This window comes from Pan troglodytes, chromosome 18 (assembly GCF_028858775.2).
Source record: "Pan troglodytes isolate AG18354 chromosome 18, NHGRI_mPanTro3-v2.0_pri, whole genome shotgun sequence".
NCBI classification, from domain to species: domain Eukaryota; kingdom Metazoa; phylum Chordata; class Mammalia; order Primates; family Hominidae; genus Pan; species Pan troglodytes.
The window spans coordinates 32,962,581-32,982,217 of NC_072416.2; the positions used below are offsets into that span (position 1 = coordinate 32,962,581).

Genomic DNA, 19,637 nt, shown 5'->3' on the forward strand with positions numbered 1-19,637 from the left:
TCGCCATGTTGGCCAGGTTGGTCTCGAACTCCTGACCTCAAGTTCCCACCTTGGCTTCTCAAAGTGCTGGGATTACAGGAGTGAGACACCGTGCCTGGACCCCCCAACCCATTTTGTTTTGATTCCTTTATAAATTAGTATAATGGAAGGTTTTTTTGTTTGTTTGTTTTTCATAACAGGTAATGAAATACTCTAATTCAGTAAATATTGATGCTTCTAGGGAGATATGTGTGTGTGTGTGTGTGTGTGTGTGTGTGTGTGTGTGTATGTATGTATATATAAATTTTTTTTTTTTTTTAAGATGGAGTGTTGCTCTGTCGCCCAGGCTAGAGTGCAGTGGTACAATCTCGGCTCACTGCCAGCTCCACCTCCTGGGTTCATGCCATTCTCCTGCCTCAGCCTCCCGAGTAGCTGGGATTGCAGGTGCCCGCCACCACGCCTGGCTAATTTTTTGTATTTTTAGTAGAGATGGGGTTTCACCGTGTTAGCCAGGATGGTCTCGATCTCCTGACCTTGTGATCCGCCTGCCTCGGCCTCCCAAAGTGCTGGGATTACAGGTGTGAGCCACTGCGCCCGGCCATAAATTATTTTTTTTTGAGATGGGGTCTCACTGTGTTGCCCAGGCTGAAATGCACTGGTGCAATCTTGGCTTACTGCAACCTCGGCCTCCTGGGTTCAAGCGATTCTCCTGCCTCAGCCTCCCAAGTAGCTGGGATTACAGGCATGTGCCACTACTCCTGGGTAATTTTTGTATTTTTAGTAGAGACGGGGTTTCACCGTGTCGACCAGGCTGGTCTCGAACTTCTGACCTCAAGTGATCTGCCTGTCTTGGCCTCCCAAAGTGCTGGGATTACAGGCACTGGGCTACTGCACAGGCTACTGCACTGGGCCACGGCCAGGAGTTTTATGACTTGTAAAACCACTGTCTTCAAGGAGGCTATAAGTTATTATGGGAGAAAAGTAAAGGGCTTTGTAAAGGGGAGAGCATGTGGATTTTGTGATGTAATTCTCAGTATACCTTCCTTCCTTCCTTTCTTTTTTTTTTGAGACAGTCTTGCTCTGTCACTTAGGCTGGAGTGCAGTGGCATGATTGACAGGGTTTCGCCAGGTTGGCCAGGCTGGTCTTAAACTCCTAACCTCAGGTGATCTGCCCGCCTTGACCTCCCAAAGTGCTGGGGTTACAGGCCAACATGGTGAAACCCCATCTCTACTAAAAATACAAAAATTAGCTGGATGCAGTGGTGGGCGCCTGTAATTCCAGCTACTTGGGAGGCTGAGGCAGGAGAATCGCTTGAACCCAGGAGGTGGAGGTTGCAGTGAGCCAAGATCATGCCATTGCACTCCAATTTGGGTGACAGAGTGAGACTGTCTCAAAAACAAAAAAACAAAAACAAAAACCTGGAGGGTTAGAGGAGGGAAATGGGGTGATGGAATTGGTCTGTACAATTTTCACTGTGAATTTGGGGGAGAATCCCCCCCAAAATAGAAGAAAATTAGGATAAGGCCAGGTGCAAATTGTCAGTGTGTAGAGGAATTGGGTACTTATGAGGAGTAATACAAATAAGAGGTGAAGCTGAAGCACTGGGTTGGGAACCCTATTGTAGACCTTTAATCATAGTTCAAGTGTCTTTTTGTTTGTTTGTTTGTTTGTTTTTGGAGACAGAGTTTTTGCTCTTGTTGCCCAGGCTGGAGCACAATGGTGCCATTTTGGCTCACTGCAACCTCCGCCTCCCGGGTTCAAGCAGTTCTCCTTCCTCAGCCTCCCAAGTAGCTCTAGGGATTACAGGCACGCACCACCACACCTGGCTAATTTTTTGTATTTACTAGAGACGGGGTTTCACCATGTTGGTCAGGCTTGTCTTGAACTCATGACCTCAGGTGATCCACCCATCTCGGCCTCCCAAAGTGCTGGGATTACAGGCGTGAGCCACCACCCTGGCCCAGTTTAAGTGTATTTGGATTGACTTTAGGGAATCATTGAAATTTTACCTGCCGGAAAGTGGCACAATTTAGGAAGATTAAATCTAGTTGCTTCTTGAAAAAGTGTGTGGGCTGGCCGTGGTGGCTCATGCCTGTAATCCCAGCAGTTTGGGAGGCTAAGGTGGGTGGATCTCCTGAGGTCGGGAGTTCGAGACTAGCCTGACCAACATGGAGAAACCCCGTCTCTACTAAAAATACAAAATTAGCCGAGTGTGGTGGTGCATGCCTGTAATCCCAGCTACTTGGGAGGCTGAGGCAGGAGAATTGCTGGAACCTAGGAGGCTGAGGTTGTGGTGAGCTGAGATTGCGCTGTTGCACTCCAGCCTGGGCAACAAGAGCAAGACTCCGTCTAAAAAAAAAAAAAGGAGTGTGTGTGTTAGAGTGCGTGCACACACGTGCAAGAGAGATCGCAGTGGGAGGCAGTTAATTGGAACAATATAGAGAAGGGGCTGCTAAGGACCTGAGTATTATGTTTATATTTAACAATTTAAATTAAGATAAGGCTGTGTATGGTGGCTCACACCTGTAATCCCAGCACTTTGGGAGGCCAAGATGGGTGGATCACCTGAGGTCGGGAGAGACCAGCCTGACCAACGTGGAGAAACCCCATGTCTACTAAAAATACAAAAATTAGCCGGGCGTGGTGGCATATGCCTGTAATCCCAGCTACTTGGGAGGCTGAGGCAGGAGAATCACTTGAATCCGGGAGACGGAGGTTGTGGTGAGCCGAGATCGCGCCATTGCACTCCAGCCTGGGCAACAGGAGCGAAACTCTGTCTCAAAAAATAAATTAATTAATTAATTAAGGTAAAAGTGTTCAGCTCAATATGTGAGAATTTCCATAAGCAAAAGCCCCTCATTTGTTATCTGGTGTTGATTGAGGATGATTACTAAAGTGATACTTTTTATCTGCTCAATCTTCATGTTAGACACATGTATGGAATGTCATATAAGTGTCATATAAAATGGAGTGTGGTCCATGGTGTCTTTTGGGAACATTGAATTGTTAAATTCTTTAGGATTTTCTGCCTTTGTTATCTGGCTCTTGTTCCTTATCCTAATAACCTAAAACAAATCCCTGAGGCTCCTTTCATTGGACCACCCTTAATGATTTAGAGGAGCTGTTTGTTAATCTTTTCACATTGTCATCATTTTGGTTACCTGTCTTTGACTATCTTGAAGTTTTTCAGAGCCCATTTTATTTTTGGAACTATAAAATGAAACATACTTCCCCTTGTATAGAGGCCTAACAGTAAAGATTACAGAAATTTTGTGGTTTCATATGTATAGGAAATGCTCCCTTATTCTGTGTTTTTGTTTTTTGTTTTTTTTTAATGTAGAGTATAACTTACTAAATTCTTGTGGAGTTCACTCATGCAGAGATACTTGGTTTTATAATGTTATTCTTTTCCATCTTGTATTAAGCGAGTGTACTTTTCCTTTTTAAATTGAATTCGTTTTTGAATTCTATTGTGGTGCTTCTTTGAGATAAAATTTATGTATGTATAGGTGGTGGTGGTTTTTTTTTTTTTCTTTTTTTCTTTTGAGGTGAAGTCTCGCTCGCTCTTATCTCCCAGGCTGGAGTGCAATGGTGCGATCATGGCTCACCGCAACCTCCGCCTCCCGGGTTCAAGTGATTCTCCTGCCTCAACCCCCTGAGTAGCTGTGATTACAGATGCCTGCCACCACGCCTGGCTAGTTTTTGTACTTTTAGTAGAGATGGGGTTTCACCATGTTAGCCAGGCTGGTCTGGAACTCCTGACCTCAGGTGACCCATCCACCTCAGCCTCCCAAAGTGCTGGGATTACAGGCGTGAGCCACCACGCCCGGCCTGTATAGGTCTTAAATTCAGTAAATTTTGACAAATGTATACACCTGTGTAACCATGACCTCAGTCAAGGTACAGATATGCAGTGACTTTTTCACTATCACACCCATTCCTGCCACTTTTTTTCATATCCTTACCACTATCTGGAATTTTTATGTGTGCCATCTCTAGTAAAATACAACCTGCATATGTGCATGGATCTGGTAAAATTGTTACTTTTGCTATCCCCTTCTTTCCTACTAAGTGCATCAATAAATAGCATCCACTCTATATTTGTGTCTTTCCTCAAGTAAATTCATGAAAATGAGATCCTGCAAGTTTGTGTTTTTATATTAAGTGTTAACTCTAGAGATTACAACACTGTTCTTGTAGGATGTGTTTTTGGGGAAAGCATTCCTCTTATGGCAGCCCTGTTAGCCTGAGGCAGGGCTTAAACAAACTGATTGAGCAGGCTCAAAAGGACAGTATCGTAATGGACTGGAGTGGCCAGATCTTTTTACAGAAGAAAGAATACGGTAATTTGGCCATGCGCAGTGGCTCATACCTGTAATCTCAGCACTTTGGGAGGCCGAGGTGGGCGGATCATGAGGTCAAGGGATCAAGACCATCCTGGCCAACATGGTGAAACCCCATCTCGACTAAAAAATATACAAAAATTAGCTGGGCATGGTGGCACACGCCTGTAGTCCCAGCTATTCAGGAGGCTGAGGCAGGAGAATTGCTTGAACTTGGGAGGCGGAGGTTGCAGTGAGTGGAGATGATGCTGTTGTTGCACTCCATCCTGGGCAACAAGAGGAAAAAAACCTCCGTCTCAGGGAAAAAAAAAAATATATGGTAATTTAAGATTCATATGTTTTATCCATCTTGAAAAATACCTTGTGCACATATTTAAAGTCTTTTTACATATTGATTTATCTTGAGTCTATTTTATCTGTCTACATTATTTAAGCAATGTAATCACTAAAAATTTAAGCACTGGGTTGAGCCTTCTGGCATCCCATTAGAATGCCTGGGGAAACACACTTCTTGCCAATTGCATGCCTGCTGATTGGGAAATGAAACGCAAATATTCCAGAATCAATAGATTTCTTTATTTTATTTTATTTGTCACCCAGGCTGGAGTGCAGTGGTGAGATCTTGGCTCACTGCAAACTCTGCCGCCCGGGTTCAAGTGATTCTCCTACCTCAGCCTCCTGAGTAGCTGGGATTACAGGCGACTGCCACCACGCCTGGCTAATTGTTGTAGTTTTTAGTAGAGATGGGGTTTCACCATCTTGGCCAGGCTGGTCTTGAACTCCTGACCTTAGGTGAGGAAGAAATCCCATTTTATAAATCCCAAAGTGCTGGGATAACACAGGTGTGAGCCATCATACCTGGCCTAGAATCAACAGATTTCTGAACATACCGAATTACTTCTTTCATATTAATTTTCAGACCTTTTCGAAAAAGGAATTGGATACCCTGTTGATATTCATATTCATATTATTATGTTGGTATTCATATAATATGTGTAGGACTTTACTGTTATTTAAAAACCTGTTATAGACTTTTGTTTATTATTTAAAATTTTTTTCAGAGGGACTTGTTGCTTTTTTTTTTTTTTTGAGATAGAGTTTTGCTTTTGTTGCCCAGGCTGGAGTGCAAGGGCACGATCTAGGCTCACGCAACCTCTACCTCCTGGGTTCAAGTGATTCTCCTGCCTCAGCCTCCTAAGTAGCTGGGATTACAGGCATGTGCCACTCGCCTGGCTAATTTTTTGTATTTTTAGTAGAGACAGGGTTTCACCCTGTTAGCCAGGATGTTCTTCATCTTCGGACCTCAGGTGATCCCCCCTGCCTTGGCTTCCCAAAGTGCTGGGATTACAGGTGTAAGCCACCTCGCCCAGCCTCAGAGGGATTTCTGGTACCAGAATTATAGATTGTTTTTGTTACCGAACTTCCTAAGTTACGCTCGTTCTTTGTTTATTAAGGGGAGACACTAGATTTTTTTTTATTACCCTTTTTATCATCATAGAGAACTTTAGTAGTCTACAAGAATATTATTAGAGGCTTAGCAGTGGCCTCACTGCACATACAGGTATATGTCTTTGGGAACCTACAGGTTTTTAAGAAGTCGTTAAACTTAATATTTACTAGATATTTGTTTTTGGATGGCATCTAATATATTAATAGCCCAGAAAAAAAGCGCCACTAATGAATATGTCTTGGATTACATAGTGACATATATTAGCTTTTCGTCCACATTTGATAACATTGCTAATATTTTCTTTTTTTTTTACTGAAGCTCTTTGAATTTAAAGTTTTCTCTCATTTAAATTTATTAATTAAAAACATACCTTTACTCTGTTCCCTTTAGCATTTCAACCTGATGTTAAAAGATGTGTATGTGTGATATGTGTGTTTGAAATTTTAACTTTCATCTTGGAGTATTTAATTCTCCGAAGCAGTGCATGGCTCTTGCTCTTCAGCCTCTTGAGAGTGTCCCTGGTTTATATTCCTGATGATACAAACCCCGGAATTTCTTGTCTGAAGTGTTAACACTTTATTTCCAGGTCCTAATTTGATTGGAATAGTGGAAGTTCAGATTCAATGCACTAATGAGGGATTCTATGTTGACTTCTTCAGATTTGCCAGACAGAAAAATCTACTTATGTGAGGAAATCATTAGGCTTTTTGACTATCCTCTTTGTATAATGAGACTCTTTTCTCATTAGATGAGTAAAAAGATCCAGAGATGATCACCAGTATCCCCCAGAATTCATATATATTTAATTGAAAAGAAAACAAATCCTGGGATTCTTTCCTAAAAAGGTTGATTACATTTCTTGCCTGTCTGTACGTTCTTTGTATAAACGTGAAGAAAAATAAAAATATAGGTTTTCCAGCACTGGGACTATGAAATTTGAGATTTAACATTTATTCATTAGTCAGATTTAAAGGAATCTACCTTAAGTCATAGTTTATATTGTTTTTGAAGGACCTGAATAAGGATTCTATTAAAAATGATTAATTTTGTCATTATTTGAAATATTGATAGGATTTTAATATGTTCCTTTTTTGAAAATACTAAAATTATAAGTTAACTTACACTTAATAGCAAATAGGTCATAAGTATGTGGTAATCAACTTATTGACTAAAAATTTTGTAAAAGATGCCTTTTATTTAAAGTGGCCTATCGTATAGTTACTATAATGCTAGTGCTCTCTACATTTTCATTGTAATCTTACTGAAGAAGTAAAAATTAATCATTATTGTTCTCCCCACTCTAATATTAATTCAGAAATCATAATTGTACACATAGGGTACAACGTAATGTTTATATATATATGTGTAATGTAGTATGATTAAATCATGCTAATTAACATACTATCGCCTTACTTTGCTTACTTATATTTTGTGGTGAGGCATTTGAAATTTACTCTTAATTGTTTGAAATACATTATTATTATTGCTATTGTTATCTCTGTCTTCTCTGCAAATAAATAATCATTATTTACTTATGGCCACCCTGTTGTGCAAAGATTTCAAAAACTATTCTCCTATGTGAAATTTGTTCCCTTTTCTTTTTCAAAAAAAAAAAAAACCACCCGCTGTCTTAACATTGGTGAAGTTAAAAATAGAACCAGTGTGTTTTAGATTCCCCTCTAAGTGTCTTTATTTTTAAGAATTTTTTTTTTTTTTTTTGAGACGGCATCTTGCTCTGTTGCGCAGCCTGGAGTGCAGTTGGCACCATCTTGGCTCACTTCAATCTCCACCTCCCGGGTTCAAGCGATTCTCCTGCCTCAGCCTCCCATGTAGCTGGGATTACAGGTGCATGCCACCATGCCTGGCTAATTTTTGTATTTTTAGTAGAGACGGGTTTCACCGTGTTGGCCAGGCTGGTCTCAAACTCCTGACCTCAGGTGATTCGTCCGCCTCGGCCTCCCAAAGTTCTGGGATTACAGATGTGAGCCACCGTGCCCAGCTAGAATGTGTGTATTTTAAAAAGTTGATCCTTCACAGATATTTATCTTAGGAGAGGCTGGTGTCATGAAAAAAGCTATGGACTAAGAATGGGAAGACAAAGATCTTTTGTATTGGCACTACCAGCTGTGTCCCTCTGAGGGGGTAATTTTTGCCTTTTGAAGATGTTGGGAGGGTTAAAGTTCAGGAAATTATTTTTAAAACTGTTTCAGTGAATATTTAGAAAAATATTAGTGGAGATAGAATTAATTGCTCTGCAGTGGAGTGGCTCTCTTTCTACATTTTCTTTTTTTTCTTTTCTTTTTTTTTTTTTTTTTTTTGAGACGGAGTCTCGCTCTGTCCCCCAGGCTGGAGTGCAATGGTGCGATCTCAGCTCACTGCAACCTCCGCCACCCGGGTTCAAGCGATTATCCTGCCTCAGCCTCCTGAGTAGATGGGATTACAGGCATGTGCCACTGCACCCAGGTAATTTTTTTTTTGTATTTTTAGTAGAGGCGGGGTTTCACCTTGTTGGCCAGGCTGGTCTTGAACTCCTGACCTTGTGATCCATTCACCTCTGTCTCCCAAAGTGCTGGGATTACAGGTGTGAGCCACCGTGCCTGCCCTCTTTCTACATTTTCTAGTGTACTCCCATTAGGCTGTAAACCTATTTCAAGTTGAACAATAAGAAATTTCAGCATAGCTGTGCATCATTATTTTTTCTCCATATCTTGTATTCACACCTTAAGAATTTGTTACTAGTTGAAATGATAAGCCAGCAAACATAATCTAATCTTTGTGACTGTTTGCATAGATTGGAGGGCAAGTACAGTGTAAATGGAATGTATATAGAGAAAGGATAGGATAAAAGGTAGCTTATAGCTTGCTTACCTTTTACTACACAGTTGGAATTTAAGAACTGATTCTTATAAGAACACCAGTTGAACGATGAGTTGCTTTTTTCCCTCTGTTGTAGTGTGTATGGGTATGTATATACATATTTTTATTTTAATTTTTTTTTTTAATGGGAGGAGGGAGGATGCCAGAAACATTTAAAGGTTGTACTCTGCCAATGTGATAGTTTTAAGTACTTGAGGGGGTGGAGAAGAACCACATGCATCTTCTAAACAAAGATGGGAAATATCATATCATTATAAGAATGTATATACAGTATTAAGCAATTACAAGATTTTGGGCCAGGCATGGTGGTGCTTTGGGAGACCAAGGCAGGGAGGTGGGTGGATCACTTGAGCCCAGGAGTTGGAGACCAGCCTGGGTAACATAGTGAGACCTCGTTTCTACAAAAAATAAAAAAATTGGCTGGGCATGGTGGCTTACACCTATAATCCCAGCACTTTGGGAGGCCGAGGCTGTCAGATCACCGAGATCAGGAATTCGAGACCAGCCTGACCAACCTGGTGAAACTCCATCTCTACTAAAAATATAAAAATTAGCTGGGCATGGTGGTGCATGCCTGTAATCCCAGCTATTTGGGAGGCTGAGGCAGGAGAATTGCTTGAACCCTGGAGGCAGAGGTTGCAGTGAGCCAAGATCACACCACTGCACTCCAGCCTGGGTGACAGAGCAAGACTCTGTCTCAAAAAAAAAAAAAAAAAAAAAAAGCTGGACATGGTGTCATGAGTTTCTAGTCCCACCTACTTGGGAGGCTGAGGTGGGAGGATTGCTTTAGCCCAGGAGGTCGAGGCTACTGTGAGCTGTGATTGTGCCACTGTCTCAAAGAAAAAAAAAAAGATTCTGGTACTATTTGAAATTGTAGTACTGTAAATCTATAATAAATGATTGCTGTCTCTTAAGGAACTTAGTATCTGGAAACATTGTTTCTTTTTTTCTTGTAAAAGGGAATTATAAAAGTTACTTTTAAATCACTTATGTCAATCTGATTAAAGTGTGTTTAGTATAAAATGTAACAAAAGAAAAAGGGTTTGTATAGACTGTGGGTTTAAAGTGGCTTAAGTGATGATTTTGAAGTTTCCTAGGTGTCTTATACTTAAGGCTAAATACAAAGACCTCAGTAAATTTCTGGCTACTGCTGAGCATGGTGGGAGCATCGTTTCCTGTTCTTACTAGTATGTTTCAGCAGCTAGCAAAAGCTGTCTTCATTTAATACATTTTCCTACAGTTAAAATAATAGTGTGATTATCTTGAAAGGCGTCTTCCTTTTTCAGTATTTGATTTGTGAGACTATGTCTTCTGGAATTACTTGAGACCTCTAATTAAATTGACTTTTAAAATTTTTTATTTCATTTTCTTTTAGAGGTCTTGCTATGTTGTCTGGACTGGCCTAGGATGATGACGATTTTTTTCTTTAGAGACACAGTCTGACTGTGTTGCCCAGGCTGGTCTCAAACTCCTGGGCTCAAGTGATCCTCCTGTTTCAGCCTCCTGAGTAGCTGGGATTACAGGTGTGAGCTACTGCAGCCAGCTTGGCCTAGGATTATTTTTATTTTTATTTATTTTATTTTATTTTTTCCTGTTTTTTAGATGAAGTTTTGCTCTTGTTGCCCAGGCTGGAGTGCAATGGCGCCATCTCGGCTCACCACAACCTCCGCCTCCCAGGTTCAAGTGATTCTCCTGCCTCAGCCTCCCGAGTAGCTGGGATTACAGGCATGCACCACCACACCTGGCTAATTTTGTAGTTTTAGTAGAGACAGGGTTTCTCCATGTTGGTCAGGCTGATCTTGAACTCTTGACCTCAAGTGATCCACCTGCCTCGGCCTCCTAAAGTGCTGGGATTACAGGTGTGAGCCACCGTACCTGGCCAGGATTATTTTTAAAGAGAAGATTTAACATATGCAATTGTTAGAAAATCTTATAAACATGTTATTCCCTGGGAATGTGCTTCAACCTGTTGGCTAAAGGAACTTTATCAGAATAACTACAGTTATTATCTGACTATTTTCAGGAGTTGAAAAAAATGATTGCATACATTTCTTTTTTTTTTTTTTTTGAGGCGGGGTCTCGCTGTGTCACCCAGGTTGGAGTGCAGTGGCGCAATCTCAGCTCACTGCATGCTCCACCTCCCGCGCTCACACCATTCTCCTGCCTCAGCCTACCAAGTAGCTGGGACTTCAGGCGCCTGCCACCATGCCTGGCTAATTTTTTTGTAGTTTTAGTAGAGACGGGGTTTCACTGTGTTAGCCAGGGTGGTCTCGGTCTCCTGACCTTGTGATCCTCCCGCCTCGGCCTCCCAAAGTGCTGGGATTACAGGCGTGAGCCACCGCGCCTGGCGTATTCATTTCTTATATTGGTAAACATCACTTCACCTTTACCCTGATTATAAAGTCCCAGTCTACTTTTGAGATTGTTTAGATTTCTGCAGTGTGTAACTCTTTTTTTTTTTTTTGAGACGGAGTCTTGCTCTGTCACCTAGGCTGGTGTGCAGTGGTGCAATGTAACTCTTAGTGATTCTTAATCTTGGTTGGAATGGGCTATGTTTGGCCTTTTTTTTTTTCTGGAGACTGAGTCTCACTCTGTTCTCCAGGCCAGAGTGCAGTGGCGAGCTCTCGGCTCACTGCAACCTCCACCTCTGGGTAAGCGATTCTCCTGCCTCAGCCTCCCGAGTAGCTGGGATTACAGATGTGCACCACCACGCCTGCCTAATTTTTTTGTATTTTTAGTAGAGACTGGGTTTCACCATGTTGGCCAGGCTGATCTCGAACTCCTGAACTCAGGTAATCTGCCTGCCTCGGACTCCCAAACAGCTGGGATTACAGGTGTGATCAGCTGTGCCTGGCCTATGTTTGGCATTTAACTGGTGGGGGAGGGATGCATATCTTTGTACATTTTCAGCCTTTTTTTGTCCTTCATCTGTTAAAGAGGTCATAGAGTAAGACATTTCCTTTCAATCTTGGCAATTTCCCAGGCCAAATGATAGGTTTCTAGGGTACTTCCAGGACTTAACTGACAAAAGGGGAAGATAAGCGATGCAATTGAGAGCTGAAGTAGGGTCTCTCTCTCTCTCTCTTTTTTTTTTTTTTTTTTTTTTGAGTCTCGTTCTGTCGCCCAGGTGGGAATGCAGCGGCGTGATCTCGGCTCACTACAACCTCCGTCTCCCAGGTTCAAATGATTCTCCTGCCTCAGCCTCCTGAGTAGCTGGGACTACAGGCGCCACACCACCAGGCCTGGCTAAGTTTTTGTGTATTTTTAGTAGAGACAGGGTTTCACCATGTTGGTCAGGCTGGTCTCGAACTCCTGACCTCATGATCCGCCCGCCTTGGCCTCCCAAAGTGCTGGGATTACAGGCGAGAGCCACTGTGCCCGGCGAAGCAGCGTCTCTTTTTAAGGTTGTAAGGTAGCTTGGGTTAGAAATAAAGGCAGAGAGCCACTCCATACCTGTAGTTCTAGCTACTGGGGAGGCTAAAACCAGAGGATCTCTTGAGCCCAGGAGTTCAAGGCTGCAGTGAGCTGTAATCACACACTGCACTACAACGTGGGCAACATAGAGTGAGACCTAATTTAAAAAAAAAGAAATAAATAAATGCAAGGAGAAAGTCATGAACTTGGTGCATTTAGGTGTACAATTAGTTGGCATAAACAATTTTTTTTTTTAGATGGAGTTTCTCTCTTGTTGCCCAGGCTGGAGTGCAGTGGCGCAGTCTCGGCTCACTGCAACCTCTGCATCCTGGGTTCAAGTGATTCTCCTGCCTCAGCCTCCTGAGTAGCTGGGATTACAGGTGCCCGCCACCACGCCCAGCTAATTTTTGTATTTTCAATATATGGGATTTCGCCATATCGGCCAGGCTGATCTTGAAGTCCTGACCTCAAGTGATCCATCCGCCTCAGCCTCCCAAAGTGCTGGGATTACAGGCGTGAGCCACTATGCCAGCCGAGAATTTTTAAAAAAGGAGTTTCATTCAGCCCACCTCATTCCTCTGCAGGGCACCTGTGGGCGGGGCAAAACTGCTCAACCCTACTCAGCAGCCCTGTGAAAGCTGCTATAAGGATGAGCAGATTGAGGCCTGAACTGTATCTTGGATTTAGCAGCCTGGAGGTCATGATGGATTTTGCCAAGAGTGATGGGGCAGAAATTGGACCAGTGTGTGTTAAGGAGCTAGAAGAAGTGAAGAAATGGGAGAGGGGAGTCTAGACAACTTTAGTTTGGTTGCAGCAAGTAAAGGCAGATTGTTCGATGGAGGGACATGTGGGATTGATGGAGTTTTTCCTTTTTATATGTTTTTGTATTTTTCAATGGGATACATTAGAAAGTGTTGCTTGTTTATGGGGGGGATTTAGTTCAGTGGGAAAAGTATTTGCAAAGTTACAGTAAGGTGGAAGTAGATGGAATCCTCAGTAAGGTCTAGAATCGGGTGCAGGTCTTTTATGGTATCTTCCCCACCTTACCCCGAGACGGAGTTTCGCTCTTATTATTGCCCAGGCTCTGGAGTGCAGTGGTGCAGTCTTGGCTCACTGCAGCCTCCACCTCCTGGGTTCAAGCGATTCTCCTGCCTCAGTCTCCCGTGGAGCTGAGATTACAGGTGCGCATCACCACACCCAGCTAATTTTTGTATTTTTAGTAGAGATGAGGTTTCACCATTTTGGCCAGGCTGGTGTCCAACTCCTGACATCAAGTGATCCACCCGCCTTGGCCTCCCAAAGTGCAGGGATTACAGGTGTGAGCCACCGTGCCCAGCTGGTACCTTTGTTTTTTTGTTGGTGAAGTAGAATGTGTGTATGGGGAGGGGAGGTGATAGGATATTTTGGAATTTGAAGAGAATGGGAATGTCTGGATAGTGCATGTATAGAATGGGAAGTAAACACTGGAGGACCTGGGAGTGTGGTGCTTATTGATGGATCGTTGGGTTTATCCAGGATTGGGGTTTTGCCAGATGGCTGTGATGAAAATCTTAAGAGTTAAGGGTATAGGCAAGAGTGTTGTTGAAATGATACACAATGAAATCTAAGCTGGTTAAAGAAGCGAAGAAGGGGCCGGGCACGTTGGCTCACGCCTGTAATTCCAGCACTTTGGGAGGCCGAGGCGGGTGGATCCCTTGAGGTCAGGAGTTCGAGACCAGCCTGGCCAACATGGTGAAACCCCGTCTCTACTAAAAATACAAAAATTAGCCGGGTGTGGTAGCAGGGGCCTGTAATCTCAGCTACTTGGGAGGCTGAGGCAGGAGAATCGCTTGAACCTGGAGGTGGAGGTTGCAGTGAGCCAGTATTGCACCACTATACTCCAGCCTGGGCAACAAAGTCAGAGTCTGTCTCAAAAAAAAAAAAAAAAAAAAGTGAAGAAGGAGGAGAATACTTGGATTAAGATAAAGTAGAAAGAGTCACTGGAATTAAAGTTAACTAAAAAACTCATAAACTTTAGAATGGTACTGAGAAATTGTAAGGTGAACTGAAAAAGGCTCATGGGATTTTAGAGCCAAGAAGGCCTTGAGTGGCAGTTCCTACCTTAGTAGGAATAGCTTCAGTGGTGTGTTGCAGGTGGAACCCAGATTAAAGTGGGTTAAAAAGTAAATGAAAGCAAGGAAGATAAATTTTTCAACAGGTTTGTCTGTGAAGAGTCCAGGCTATTAGATTGATAGAGGGAGAAAGGCAGTTAAAGGGTTTTTTTGTTTTTTGTTTTTTGTGAGTCAGAGTCTCACACTGTTGCCCGGTCTGGAGTGCAGTGGCGCGACCTCGGCTCACTGCAACCTCCGCCTCCGGGGTTCAAGTAGTTCTCCTGCCTCAGCCTCCCAACTAGCTGGGATTACAGGCGCCCACCACCACACCCGGTTAATTTTTTGTATTTTTAGTAGAGATGGGGTTTCACTATGTTGCCCAGGCTGGTCTCAAACTCCTGACCTCATGATCTGCCTGCCTCACCCTCCCAAAGTGCTGGGATTACAGGCGTGAGCCACCGTGCCCGGCCTTATTTTCTTAATTTTAAAATTTATTTTATTATCATTATTATTTTTGAGATGGAGTCTCTCTGCCACCCAGGCTGGAGTGCAATGGTGCAGTCTCGGCTCACTGCAGCCTCTGCCTCCCGGATTCGAGCGATTCTCCTGCCTCAGCCTCCTGAGTAGCTGGGATTGCAGGCGCCCGCCACCACGCCTGGCTGATACTGGTATTTTTAGTAGAGACGGGGTTTCACTACATTGGCCAGGCTGGTCTTGAACTCCTGACCTCATGATCCACCCACCTTGGCCTCCCAAAGTGCTGGGATTACCAGCGTGAGCCACTGCACCCGGCCTTTAGTTTTTTTTTGAGACAGAGTCTTGCTCTGTCACCAGGCTGGAGTGTAGTGGCACGATCTCGGCTCACTGCAAGCTCTGCCTCCCGGGTTCAAACGATTCCCCTGCCTCAGCCTCCCAAGTAGGTGGGACTACAGGTGCGTGCCACCACGCGCAGGTAGTTTTATTTTTTCTATTTTAGTAGAGACGGGGTTTCACCATGTTGGCCAGGGTGGTCTCAATCTCCTGACCTTATGATCTGCCTGTCTTCGCCTCCCAAAGTGCTGGGATTACAGGCGTGAGCCACCGTGCCCGGCCATTTTTTGTTTTTGTTTTTGTTTTTTTTAAAGTAAGACTTTTGAGAGTGCTCGTATGTTGACGATGTGATAAGCAGTAGTAAAATGGGAGATTTTGCAACGTACAAAAGAAGCAGGCCGGGTGCAGTGGCTCAAGCCTGTAATCCCAGCACTTTGGGGAGGCCAAGGTGGGCAGATCACGAGGTCAGGAGATCGAGACCATCCTGGCTAACATGGTGAAACCCTGTCTCTACTAAAAATACAAAAAATTAGCCGGGCATGATGGTGGGCGCCTGTAGTCCCAGCTACTCGGGAGGCTGAGGCAGGAGAATGGCGTGAATCCGGGAGGCAGTGAGTCGAGATCACGCCACTACACTTCAGCCTGGTTGACAGAGTGAGACTACATCTCAAAAAAAAAAAGACAAGACATACCTTGGAAAATGGGGGGAATAGACAGATCCAGATGATTTCTATGGATAGGAGGTTTATTTGTTCCATTATGCGAAGATGATGGGAAGAAAAGCTGTATGTGGAGATGCAGGTGAATTTGTGGATATATTAGAAGGAAGATGACAGGCAGCGATGGAGTGTTGAAGAGCTCAAACATTAGACAGTACTGGGTCTGAGTTCTGACTCTGCCTTTTACAAGGTGTGCAACCTTAGGCCAGTTATGAAACGTTAGTTATCAAGTTATAACTAATGGGATTGTGTTGAACACGAAATGACATGATAAACATATGTAAACTGCTTGGATCAGTTGCCCACTAGCTCTTGTTAGGAGCTAAAATGTTAGCTCTTGCTGAGGGTGCTGTCAAATGGCTTCTATTTCTCATGGAGCAGAAATCTATAAGGTCATCCACTGGTAGTGGTGGGAGAAGGAAGAAGGTGCAGAAAGTTTTACAGATGTTTTGGAAAGGAAAGAAACCTGGTGAGGGAAATGTGGGCAGCATCAGAGGCCCACTTGAAGTCAGAGAAAAGGAGCATTGGGGCATGGAGGTGAGGAGGTACTTTCTTCAGCTTTTCTCTGAAGACAATTGTGCATGTGAAACAAGGGTTAAAATCAGATCTATTGCCCTCCTGGATTTATTGGCTTCGTTTGCTCTTTCTGGCTAATTTGATTGGAGTTCTGAAAATAGAGAATATTAGAGGTTCCTTGGAAGGAAAATAAGCAACACTGAAGCCAAATCTTTATCATGTTTGCTAGAAATGTTATTAAAAAACAATATTTATGGCCGGGTGCAGTGGCTTATGCCTGTAATCCCAACCCTTTGGGAGGCTGAGGTGAGTGGATCACTTGAGCTCAGGAGTGTGAGACCAGCTTGGGCAGCATTTTGGGAATGTTGTAGAGAATGGGACAAAAAAATACAAAAGTTGCTGGGCGTGGTGGAGTAAGCCTGTGGTCTCAGCTACTTGGGAGGCTGATGTGGGAGGTTTGCTTGAGCTCGGATTGCGCCACTGCACTCTAGCCTGGGCGACAGTGTGAGACCCTTTTTCAAAACAAACAAGCAACTTTTTTTGAGCTACAGTATATTTAATGGTTTTAAATATGAATGCAGAGTAAGAGGGAGTCCAGTCCATAAGATGACCCTTGCTTCTAATACTAGTTGCAAGTTTGGGGGTTCCCAAAACCACTCTTTTTTTTTTTGAGACAGGGCCTCTCTCTGTCACCCAGGCGAGAGTGCAGTGGCATGATCACGGCTCACTGCGCCCTGACCTCCTCCCTCCCAGGTTCAGGCAGTCCTCCTACCTCAGCCACCTGAGTTGCTGGATCTATGGGCACACACCACCTCGCCTGGCTAGTTTTTCTATATTTTTTAGAGACAGTTTCACCATATTGCCAGGCTGGTCTCAAACTCCTGAGCTCAAGTGATCCGCCTGCCTGGGCCTCCCGAAGTGCTGGGATTACAGGCTTGAGTCACTGTGCCTGGCCAAGACCACTCTTAGGTTGGATGATTTGCCAGGAGGACTCACCAGAACTCATTGAAAGCTCTCATACCCATGGTTAGAGTTTATTGCAGTTTAGGGATTCAGATTAGAATGAGCCAAGGGTAGAGGTGCATAGGGCAGAGTTCGGGGAAGTTCCAAATGTTGGAGTTTTGAATTGTCCTGTCCCTGTAGAGTTGTGAAAAATGACACCTTCCTGGTGGCACTGGTGTGCGACCATACTCATGGATTATTGCCAACCAAGGAAGCTCACTCTATTTTTTATGTCCAGCGTTTTTACTGGGGTTCCATGGTTGCATGCCCATGTGGCTAACCTTAGTCTCCAGCCCCACTGGAGGTCAAGCTGATCCATGTGACTCAAAGCCCCCACCATAAGCCACATTATTAGACTCTGCTGTGGCCTAAAGCCCCCAGATGAACAAGGACACTTTCCCCCCACCGCCGCCCCCCCCCCCTTTTTTTGGAGATAGTCTTGCTCTGTTGCCCAGGCTGGAGTACAGTGGCATGATCTCAGCTCACTGAAACCTCAGCCTCCTGAGTAGCTGGGATTATTACAGGTGCCCGTCACCATGCCTGGCTAATTTTTGTATTTTTGGTAGAGACAGGTTTCACCATGCTGGCCAGGCTGGTCTCAAAATCCTGACCTCAAGCGATCTGCCCGCCTTGGCCTCCCAAAGTGCTGGGATTACAGGTGTGAGCCACTGCTCCTGGCCAGGACCCTCTTATTAGGTATGACATTTCAAGAGTTTAGAGATTACCTTCCAGAATTCACTGGTAAAAGCCAGACCTCTCCTTGGTGAAGATACAATTCTTTACAATTTTACAATAGTTAAGTATATTTTATCAGTCTATATTGGCTGTTTAGTTGACAGACAGTTAAAAATTGGTGACAGTCCAGATGTGGTCACTCATGCCTCTAATCCTAGCATTTTGGGAGGCTGAGGTAGGAGGATTGCTTGAGTCCAGGAATTTGAGAGCAGCCTGAGCAACATAATCAGACACCTGTCTCCAAAAAACATAAAAATAAAAAATTAGCTAAATGGAGTGGCATGCACCTGTGGTCCCAGCTGTTTGAGAGGCTGAACCCATGAGGTCGAGGCTGCACCCATGAGGTCGAGGCTGCAGTGAGCTATGGTCATGCCAGTGCACTCCAGCCTGGGTGACAGAGTGAGACCCTGTCTCAAAAAAGGAAACAAATCACCCATAAATGGATAATTAAGATTTGGTTATTATAGACACTTAATACTTAGGTAGCTAAGCTAGTTTTACCAATAAATTATATTAATTTAGTATCTCAGTATTGCAAAACTGATGCATACTCATTTACAGTTTTGACGTGGAATGGTTCTGTTTTGTTTTAGTAAATTTGAACTTAAAGTTCTCTGCAAGAAGAGATTTGTATAATAAATTCCCTGAGCCTCTCAAATTAATATTTTAGCCATAGACTCATATTTAGAGCAGTGTTTCTAATGTAATGATACAAGGCCCAGGGTTATTCATAGTTTCACCCTTTCTGTTATTCCTCATTAAAGCATGTTTGAATCCAGGTAAGAGGCATTACAGGGGAAAACCTTGAATTTATTTTTGAAGGGTAAATCATTTCCAAGTGGTATTAACCATTAGTATGGAAAGCAACATATCCTATAACTGCTCTGTGACAGTGAGACTATCTTTGCTACTTTAGAGAATAAGTACATTCCTACTTCATTGGCTTTAGTGCAAATCTCATTTCCTGGTTTATATCCATTACAAATTAGATCTCACCATGAGAGCAAAATCCCTTAATAAACCTAGGTAAAAGCAATTTGAAGTAATATGATGCTTACTCCAGTGACACCACTAGGTGTGGTGTTTGCATCAAGTCATTTTGGGGTGCTTTATGGAAATGCTTCCTAGTAGGGAAGTCCCTGACTTCACACTTTCCAGAGATGACGCTCTCTCTTTTTTTCTCTCTAATACTTACAAGAATGGACTGCAAGGCTACATTTAGTCAGGCGATACCATCCCCAGCACATGGTGGATTGTTGGTGTGAGGTCTAAGGATTCCGGTCATTTGAAACGAATGGCCTCCTAGATTTGTGGCATTTTTCTGTATATTGAGAAGAAGTAACTAAAATAAGTGGTAACTATATTTGCGTGTGATTTGTATGTTATAGTTAACATTTAAATTCTCTTATGTACTAAAAATTTTTTGGTTGCCACATTAAGCCTCTTTATCCTGTAAGGCACGGAGTGTCTTTCCACCTCAATTTTTGCTTTAATGTATGAACCCTAATGGGACCATAGTTCAACTAAAGGCACCTAACTCATGAATGATATTTGCTCTATGTTTGAACAACAAATGTTTTAACCCACTGTCTTCACTAATATTGTAACTACTGTCTTACAGATTGACTTGATGCAAAACATCACAAAGGCGATTTTTGAGGTATGAGCTTTAGAAACTTACCTCTCATGTGGCATGTACCT

General features: G+C 43.3%; 1 protein-coding gene across 4 annotated transcripts in view; it reads left to right on the plus strand.

Moving 5' to 3' along the window:
• LOC129135358 (putative L-type amino acid transporter 1-like protein MLAS) overlaps positions 1 to 19,637 on the plus strand; it is a 55,092-nt gene that overhangs the window by 24,851 nt on the left and 10,604 nt on the right. For 3 of the 4 annotated variants that reach the window (XM_063797042.1, XM_063797043.1, XM_063797044.1), the window contains one exon: positions 19,558 to 19,596. The exons of the other annotated variant lie outside the window; for it this stretch is intronic. The gene's annotated coding sequence lies outside the window, so the exon portion shown is untranslated. The remainder of the gene's footprint in view (positions 1 to 19,557; positions 19,597 to 19,637) is intronic. 4 annotated transcript variants of the gene reach the window in all.